This window comes from Pipistrellus hanaki, assembly GCF_964339955.1.
Source record: "Pipistrellus hanaki genome assembly, chromosome: 11".
Lineage (NCBI taxonomy): Eukaryota > Metazoa > Chordata > Mammalia > Chiroptera > Vespertilionidae > Pipistrellus > Pipistrellus hanaki.
Genome location: NC_140513.1, coordinates 14,572,524 through 14,582,027, shown reverse-complemented (window position 1 = coordinate 14,582,027; position 9,504 = coordinate 14,572,524).

Below are 9,504 nucleotides of genomic sequence, written 5' to 3'. Positions count from 1 at the left end.
TGTCAACCTTACATTCCCAGATTTTAAAACCTTATCACAGCTGCACTAAGATGCGCTTGGTTTAACACGACCCGCTTGGTTCAGGGCCCACTCAGGGTCCGGTTTCTGGAGAAGGCCGCACACTAAAATGAAGAGAGAGACTGGAAAAGAGTTACTAATTTTGGAGAATGGGGGCCAGGCAGGAAGTCCACCTCTAGTGGGAAGACTAACCCCTGCTCTGGCTTTTACCATTCCTTTTATTGAGATTCTGAAACAAAGACATCTCTTAGGCGGGAAGTTCCAACAACAGAAATCAACAAGAATTTACATTTACATATGATTAACAATTTAAAGTTGCCTCAACCACCACTATCTCAACTAGACAATGAGTTAATAGCTCAGACCATTCAGAGCCAACAAGGTTGGCTAGCTCTTTCTACAATTTACTACCAGGGAACAAATGTTTAGTTTCGGTTAGCCAGCTCTTTTTACATTTTACCTCCAGTGACTCAACTTAGAGTCAATGAGTTAATAGCTCTGACCATTCAGAGCCATCAAGGTTGGCTAGCTCTTTTTACATTTTATTACCAGTGACATGTTAGGTTTCGGTTCGGCACTAAGAATTTGTTTCTTTCACCTTTTTTAATTTCTAAGAAATAGAAACAAATTTTTAAGAAATGATACAAATTCTCTATGCACACAGCATTACAGTAGGGAATAGAAGGCCACATAGTCATGTGTATATCTGTATGTATAATGTATGTAATGTGTAATGTATAAAGCTTGATATATGTATTATCATTTTTTACATAATAAAATCATCAAGTATTAGCTTCTTCATGTATATATGATGCACTTAATGCGTAATGTATAAAACTTGAAATATGTATTATCATTTTTTACATAATAAAAATCATCATGTATTAGCTACTTCATGGGGTTCCGTCTAATGTCTTTGTGATCAGAACCCATTCTCTTAATTGTTACAAAGGGAAACTTTCTTTTTCTTGCTTAGGGGAGCCAAACACAATGTATTATTATATTAGAGAGGAGCTAAGAGGACTCAAAAGTTGTGCAAAATTCTGGACCCTCTTACTAAGTAATTTCATTCCTTTATATTTATATATCTTCCAACTGACAATAAATTTTCAAATATGTTAACTTTATTTTGGACAGTAGTTGTTTACTGAGAGCCTCTACAAGATACACAATAGAAGTGTAATTCTTTTCATTTTATAGATGGGGAAACAAAGAGCAAAATTTAAGTAACTTTCCCAAGGTCTCTCCACTATTTGATGGTGATTCTGCCCAATAACCTCACACAACCTGATGCCTGGAGGTTATTTTCCTGGGATGTGTAATAAAAGTAAAGAGGAGGAAAAGAAAATTATAAAAATGACCAGAAACACACACACACACACACACACACACACACACACACTTAACAGTCAAATATTAAATACCAAGTACATAAATATACACAATTCATGTGGACACACACAGATTCATGGACACAGAGTCTCATACATGAACCCACTAGCACTCAGGCAGATCCATCACCAAAGGCAGATTTCCAGCTCCTCTCACCTAGGCTCGTCATTGGTGAGTTCAGACAGCTTCTGCTCCAGACTGTTGTCCATCTGCTCAGGTTTTCTTCAGGAGACCTCACAGCCAGACACACAGAAGCAACATCTGGGGCCTTGGCACTTCTACAGACCTTCCTTTTCCTTAACCAGCTCCAGAGAAATGAGTCCATGATAATACTTAACTGCTAATGAGACACTGCAACCAAGTCCCCAAGTTTGTGGCTGATTTCTGACTGCCCTTTGGGGAGCTTTGGGTCTAAGAGCCAGAGGACTGTAATCCTGGGGGGACAGTGTCCCTGATTCCCATCATGCCCTGATGCCTTTCTTCTTGGGCATTGTTCCAGCTGGGACAAAGGATTTTCAACCTAATATTATAAATTATTTTAAACACAGGGAAAAATTGTAAAATGCCATATAGGGTTGGAAAAAAGCATGCTTCCAGTTGTGAGTACTCAAAACACAGAGTTTATTCACATATTATTATTTATTATTATTGTTTTACTAGGGGCCATTGCACAAATTCGTGCACCTTGAAAAGAACAGTAGGCCATGAGGCTGTGGTGGGCACAGGGACGGGTCTTGGCCTATCCTCTGTGGCCCGGCTCAGCCCTGCCCACCGTGGCCTCAGGTACCCTGTGTGCCTGCTCCATGTGCTGACTGCACTGAGCAATTGGTGCTAGGTCCAAGCAGGGTCAGCACCATCAGGGGTGCAAGTGGTAGCTCTTGCTCCAATCGCCCCTCCAGAACAGGGAGAGGTGGGGAAGCCCCCAGGGGCAATCAGGGGTGGCAGCTGCCACTCACACCCACTGATGGCTCCAAGTGACTGGGGCTGGGGCTGGGTGCTGGCAGCAGGTGTGAGCTGCTATTCTGGTGCTGGCAGTGGGTGCAAATGGGGCCAGCACCAGCAGCAGCAGCAGTAGGTGGGACAGTAGGGTGTGGGAGCAAAGAATTTTCAGTAACCACCAGAGGCTTGCTCTGATGACAGTGACCAGCCTTGGTCTGGCACCCCAGTTCATCTGCTCCACCATCCTGTTGCAGCATGCCAGCCATGTTCTGGGCTCTGCCTCCTGCTGCCGATGCCCGCCATATTTCACGTGTGCTCACTGGTGGTCAGTGCATGTCATAGCGACCAGTTGTTCAATTTTTCGGTTGGTCCACCTTTTTATCAATTTGCATGTTAGGGTTTTATATATAGAGAGATTTTTCATGGTTACACATACACAGAGAAAACCAAACAACACACTTTCTAGCTCTGTAACCATACTTTCGCCCTAACCTATAATTGGCTAATGTAGTGTCTGCCAGGTTATCTACGGGAAAGTTACTATTTTTTTAAGTTACTATTCCAACCTTGTAATTAATAGATATCATTTGGTAGCAAACGACATTTTCTTTACTAAAATTTCAACTCACTATATCTGACATCCGTTGGTGATTCTTATATTAGAAAATTATTCCAAATGTCGTTGCCAATTTGTGATATTTATAATTCCATTATTTTCTCTAGATTTATTACTTGTATTGTCTTCTATGAAGAAAATTACTCTTTCCCCCTATCATTAGGCTTTTGTTCATTTATGTCATTATGGAATCATAGATTCTTATTCTTCAAGTTATAATATTTTATCAGTATTATTGGTTTTGAAGCTTTAGTTGTGCTTATTGCCTACAAAGATTCTAAATGACCTCAGACAAGTTTACTGGGGAAATATATATAAAAGAAACACAAGAAGCAGAAACAGAAACTGAGAAGCTAAAGGAAGGTCACCCACAGCAGGTGGGTCAGGAGTGGGACAGGAAGAATGGGAGATGGAAACAGCATAGATGTTGATATATGACCTATAAATTGCAATCTATTTCTACATTTTAAAGCCCCTGATTTCTAACTGATATCTCCAGTTCTAGTTTGACACCAGAGTTCTCTCCAGCCTTTCCTCTTCAATGTGCATAGTGCCCTAGAGTGAGAGCGACTCCCTTTTCCTCAATGTTTACTTATTTGCTGAGTCTCTGGATACACGGTGAGTTGTTTCAGAATCTTGATTCACACCACTGTCAATGACACACTAAGTACAGCTAAAAACTTTGTTTTCAGGTTTTCTTTTTGTGTGATTTTTAAAATTGATTTCTGAAAGGAAGGGAGAGGGAGAGAGAGACTCATTGGCTGCCTCCTGCATACCCCACATTGGGAATGGGTCCCACAACCTGGGCATGTGCCCTGACCGGGAATCAACCTATGACCTCCTGGTTCATAGTTCAACACTCAACCACTGAGTCACGCCAGCTGGGCACAGGCTTTTTTAAATTTTTTATTGTGAGACTATATAGTCAAATTCTAGGTTCAAGAATTACTTAAGGTACTTATTTTATATTCCTCTTTGGTATAATTACAGTGTATATTAGGATTATAATTAGGTTATATTATAATCCTTTTACTTGTATTATTTTATTCTATTTTGCTGTATTCACCAACTCATCTGTTTATTTTTAGTAGCAAAAGACAACATAGTCAAAACTACACAAATAACTGTCCTCATCTCTTCTGCCCTACCTCCTGTAGGTAAACTATCTCGTTAGTTTGTTTTTTTATTTAATTTGTTGGGTGACATTATTTAATAAAACCATACAGAGGTCAAGTTCAATAAAACAACACCTGCATACTGCATCGTGCACTAGCCACCCAAAGTCATATCTCTTTCCCTCTCCTTTGATCTCCTTTTTGTTTTCTTCCACCTCTTCCGAACCCTTTTCCTCTGGTACTCACCATACTCTTTTTTTGTGTATATATGATATATTTTTTTTTATTGCTTTATTCCTTAACCTTTTTTTTTTTCCATCAGCCCTTTTTAACCCCTCCCTCTGACAGCTGTCAGTCTACTCTATGTATCTATACTTTTGTTTCTATTTTGTGTTTTTGTTATTACTTTGAACATTAGGTTACACACATAAGTGAGATCATATGTATTTGTCTTTCTCTGACTAGCTTATTTCACTTAGCATAATAATTTCCAGCTCCATCCATGATGTAGTAAATTTTTTTTCTGCCCAGTAGTATTCCACTGTGTAAATGTATCATGGGTTTTTTTATACACTCATCTACTAATGAGCACTTGTTTTCAGATCTTAACTACTTCCTGTGTTTCTCTATGTTTAAAAGGGCAGATATATGAATATTTTACTTCTATTTCATTTTTACATGACCTGTTAGTATGCCATAAATGCTCTTTTATACATTGCTTTTTAAAATTTAACAATATAACCTTTTTCTCCATATTGATTCATAAATATTTCTGTTCTTATATTTCTCCCTGTTTTGCAAAACACTATATTGCATTTATGTCCTATAGAGGTTTCTTTTCTGGTTCTAGTATGAGATATTGGTGTTGAATATTGTGTTAAATACCACCTAATTATATATCGATACCTCCAATGGCTAATATGATACATTTTATGTTTTGTATATTAAACTAAAATTCTAAATTAAAGAGAAAGTAAGAAGTAATCTCTATACACAGCACATAAAAGAATTATAAAATAATAATAATATATGATGAATAAATAAAGAGGAATGAAATAAGAATATTTGATTAATCAGAAGGGTAGAAGATAAGAGACAATATAGAAACACCAATCAGAAAGGATATATGCATCCCTATGTTCATAGTAGAAAAATTTACAATAGCTAAGATTTGGAAACAGTCTAAGTGCCCATCATCAGATGAGTTTATTAGAAAACTGTGGTACATCTACACCAGTGGTTCTCAACCTTCCTAATGCTGGGACCCTTTAATACAGTTTTTCATGTTGTGGTAACCCCCAACCATAAAATTATTTTCGTTGCTACTTCATAACTGTAATTTTGCTACTGTTATAAATCATAATGTAAATATCTGTGTTTTCCCATGATCTTAGGCGACCCTGCTAGCAGTTCTCAAAGGTTGAGAACCTCTGCTATAGAGCCTAAGACCTGCTGTAGTGCCTAAGGTTGAGAACTACTGATTTACACAATGGAATTCTATGCCTTCCCTCATAGGTTGGACAGTGTGTTTGATGCTCCTATGACTCTGGTTCTATTTTTGTTCATCAGTTTCTGTTGTTCATTATATTCCATAAATGAGTGAGACCATGTGATATTTATCTTTCTCTGACTGGCTTATTTCGCTTAGCATAATGCTCTCCAATTTCATCCATGCTGTTGCAAATGGTAAGAATTTTTTTTACAGCAGCATAGTATTCCATTGTGTAGATCAGTGGCTCTAAACCTTCCTAATTGCCTGACCCTTTAATACAGTTCCTCATGTTGTGGTGACCTCCAATGAAAATAATTTTCCAATGGTCTTAGGCGACCTTGCTAGCGGTTTACAACCTGTGGTTGCGGCATTAGGAAGATTGAGAACCACTGCTGTAGAGCCTAAGACCATCGGAAAACACAGATATTTCCATTATGATTCATTAACAGTACCAAAATTACAGTTATGAAGTAGCAATGAAATCAGTGAAAATATATTTTAAGTATGACTTGATATCTCATTTTGTGTCCCATCCAACTTCGTTCTTTTTTCTCAAGATAGCTGCAGCTATTTGGGGTATTTATTTTTATTCCATATAAATTTTTCAAATTTTGTTCTAGGTCTATGAAATATGCTGTTAGTATTTTGATGAGGATTGCATTAAATCTATAGATTGCTTTGGGTATTATGGACATTTATTTATTTATTTTATTTTATTATTTTTTTTTTTTGAAGGTCCTCATTTGGTGTATTTCTTTATTTATTTATTTATTTATTTATTTATTTTTAATATATTTTATTGATTTTTTTATTTTGCCCCCCACCCTCCCTCCCACACATCCCCTCCCTCCCCAGAGTTTTGTGTCCATTGGTTATACTTATATGCATGTATAAAAGTCCTTCGGTTGATCTATTATCTCCCCCAGATCTTCCTCCCCTCCCCGCTGTAATTTGACAGTCTACTTGTTGATTTACTGTCTCTATATCTATCTTTTGGTTCATCAGTTTATAATGCTCTTTGTTATCCACAAATGGTCATGTGGTGTTTCTCTTTCATTGATTGGCTTATTTCACTCAGCATGATGTTCTCCAGTTCCATCCAGTTTGCTGCAAATGATGAGAATTCCTTATTTTTTATGGCCGCATAGTATTCCATTGTGTAGATGTACCAAAGTTTTTGGATCCAATCATCTGCTGACGGACACTTAGGCTGTTTCCAAATTCTGGCTATTGTAGATTGTGCTGCTATGAACATAGGGGTGCATATATCCTTTCTGATTGGTGTTTCTAGTTTCTTGGGATATATTCCTAGAAGTGGGATTACTGGGTCAAATGGGAGTTCCATTTTCAGTTTTTTGAGGAAACTCCACACTGTTCTCCACAGTGGTTGCACCAGTCTACATTCCCACCAGCAGTGCACGAGGGTTCCTTTTTCTCCGCAACCTCGCCAACACTTGTCGTTTGTTGATTTGTTGATGTTGGCCATTCTGACAGGTGTGAGATGGTACCGCATTGTTGTTTTGATTTGCATCTCTCGGACAATTAGTGACTTTGAGCATGTTTTCATGTGCCTTTTGGCCTTCCTTCTGTCTTCTTTTGAAAATGTTCTATTTAGGTCCATTGCCCATTTTTTAATTGGATTATTTATCTTCCTTTTATTTAGTTGTATAAGCTGTTTGTAGATGTTGGAGATTAAACCTTTATCAGTGGTATCATTTGCAAATATGTTCTCCCACACTGTGGGCTTTCTTGTTGTTTTGTTGATGGTTTCTTTTGCTGTAAAAAAGCTTTTTATTTTGATGTAGTCCCATTTGTTTATTTTCTCTTTAGCTTCCATTGCCCTAGGGGTAGTATCAGTGAAGAAGTTCTTTTGGCATACGTCTGAGATTTTGCTGCCTGTGGATGCTTCTAGTATTTTTATGGTTTCCCGTCTGATGTTTAAGTCCTGTATCCATTTTGAGTTTATTTTTATGAATGGTGTAAGTTGGTGATCTAGTTTCATTCTTTTGCATGTGTCTGTCCAATTTTCCCAACACCATTTATTGAAGAAACTGTCTTGACTCCATTGTATATTCGTGCCTCCTTTGTCAAATATTAGTTGAGCATAGTGATTTGGGTTGATATCTGGGTTCTCAATTCGATTCCATTGATCTATATGTCTGTTCTTGTGCCAGTACCAGGCTGTTTTGAGAACAGTGGCTTTGTAATATAGTTTGAAGTCTGGTATTGAGATCCCTCCTACTTTACTCTTCTTTCTCAGGATTGCTGTGGCTATTCGGGGTCTTTTATTGTTCCAAATGAACTTTTGGAGAGTTCTTTCTAGGTCGGTGAAATATGTCATTGGTATTTTAATGGGGAGTGCATTGAACCTATAGATTGCTTTAGGAAGTATGGACATTTTGATGATGTTGATCCTACCAATCCATGAACATGGTATGTTCTTCCATCTCCTTACATCTTCCTCTATCTCTTTTTTCAGTGTCGTGTAGTTTTCCCCATATAGGTCCTTTACTTCCTTAGTTAAAGTTATTCCTAGGTATCTTAATTTTTTTGGTGCGATGGTAAATGGAATTGCTTTTTTAGTCTCTGTTTCTGCAGTTTCTCTGTTGGTGTATAGAAAAGCCATGGATTTCTTGGCATTAATTTTGTATCCTGCTACATTACCAAATTCATTTATTAAGTCAATTAGTTTTTTAATGGAGTCTTTTGGGTTTTTTATGTACAATATCATGTCATCGGCAAATAAGGATAACTTTACTTCTTCTTTTCCAATTTGGATGCCTTTTATTTCCTCCTCTTGTCTAATTGCAATGGCTAGTACTTCCAGTACTATGTCAAACAGGAGTGGCGAGAGTGGGCATCCCTGTCTTGTTCCTGTTCTTAGAGGGAATGGTTTTAGTTTTTGCCCATTGAGTATAATGTTGGCTGTGGGTTTATCATATATAGCTTTTATTATGTTGAGGTATGATCCTTGTACTCCCACCTTGTTAAGAGTTTTTATCAGAAAAGGGTGTTGGATTTTATCGAATGCTTTTTCTGCATCAATTGATATGACTATATGATTTTTATCTTTCAATTTGTTTATGTGATGTATCACGTTTATTGATTTGCGGATATTGTACCATCCTTGCATTCCTGGAATAAATCCTACTTGGTCGTGGTGTATGATCTTTGTGATGCTCTTCTGGAGTCGATTTGCTAGAATTTTGTTGAGGATTTTAGCATCTATGTTCATGAGGGATATTGGTCTGTAATTCTCTTTCATTGAGTTGTCTTTATCTGGTTTTGGTATTAGGGTGATGCTGGCTTCATAGAAGGAATTTGGAAGTGTTCCTTCCTCTTGGATTTTTTGGAATAGTCTGAGGAGGATAGTTTTTAGTTCTTCCTTGAATGTTTGGTAAAACTCTCCTGTGAAACCATCTGGCCCTGGGCTTTTGTTTGCTGGAAGCTTTTTGATGACTGTTTCAATTTCTTCCCAAGTCACTGGTTTATTGAGATTTTTAGATTCTTCCTGATTGAGTTTTGGAAGATTATATTTTTCTAGGAATATGTCCATTTCCTCCAGGTTGTTCAGTTTGTTGGAGTAGAGTTGTTCATAGTATTTTGTAACAATCCGTTGTATTTCGGTGGGGTCTGTTGTTATTTCACCTCTTTCATTTCTGATTTTGTTTATTTGGGTCCTCTCTCTTTGTTTCTTGGTTAGTCTGGCTAGAGGTCCATCTATCTTGTTTATCCTTTCAAAGAACCAGCTCTTGGTTTTGTTGATCTTATGTATTGTTTCTTTGGTCTCTATGTCGTTTATCTGTGCTCTGATTTTTGTTATTTCCTTCCTTCTACTTACACTGGGCTTTTCTTGTTGCTCTTTTTCTAACTCTTTGAGTTGTAGAGTTAGATCATTTGTTACACTTTTTTCTAGTTTTTTGCAATAGGCT